Genomic DNA, 834 nt, shown 5'->3' with positions numbered 1-834 from the left:
ACCCGGGATGATGTGAAAACATGAGAAAATCAAACAAGCTTCATTAAAGGTATTTTATAAGCCTCTTCTGTGTTCATTTATAAAAGGAAAAACAAGCCTACTCTAGAGATAAAGGAGGTCATTTATTTCTGGCCATTGCAGTTCTTCAGAGATGGACTCTGAAGCTCAGTATTGACACCATTCCTTTCATAATAATAGCCCTGCTGCTTGGGCAGCAGCATTCAGGAAAGTACCCTTTGCCAGGTTCCTGTGCCTCCATGTAGGAAGGCCCATCTGCTCCTGGCATAATGAAAGTGCCTAGCTAGAGACAAGAAGCACAGACTGTGCCAGACAAGAGACTTGGAGTAATTGATATAATGAGTAACCAAGTGAGAGTAGATCCCTCACCAAAGCGTAACCACATTAGCTACTTTATAACAACAGACTTATTTTTAGGTATACTCAAGACCATGTTAAGCACTGTGGGTTATACAAACGCATAGAATACACTATCATTGCCTTTGATAAATCTGAAAATACAGGGGGCATCTTTTGAATAAACTCTTAAATAAACTTATAGGAGACAAGGAAATTGAATAAATGAAGAAAACTTCTATAGCTGAATATACAGATTTATATTGAAGAGATTCAGACTAAGGGAAGATCATGGCGAAACAGTTAGGGGCAAGATTTTTGAAGAAAAATTGAGCTTTATGGTTTTATTTTCATTGTGGTGAAACTTAGGGGTAAAGGTGAGAAGTAGAAAAAGAAGTGGTAGTAGAACGAACAAGGTCTGTAGGTGATGTGCTTGGATAGGTTGGGTGGGGATAGTTGACAGGGAGGGGCTTGGTGACA

This window comes from Pan paniscus, chromosome 1, assembly GCF_029289425.2.
Source record: "Pan paniscus chromosome 1, NHGRI_mPanPan1-v2.0_pri, whole genome shotgun sequence".
NCBI classification, from domain to species: domain Eukaryota; kingdom Metazoa; phylum Chordata; class Mammalia; order Primates; family Hominidae; genus Pan; species Pan paniscus.
Note: the sequence above shows the minus strand (reverse complement) of the source record.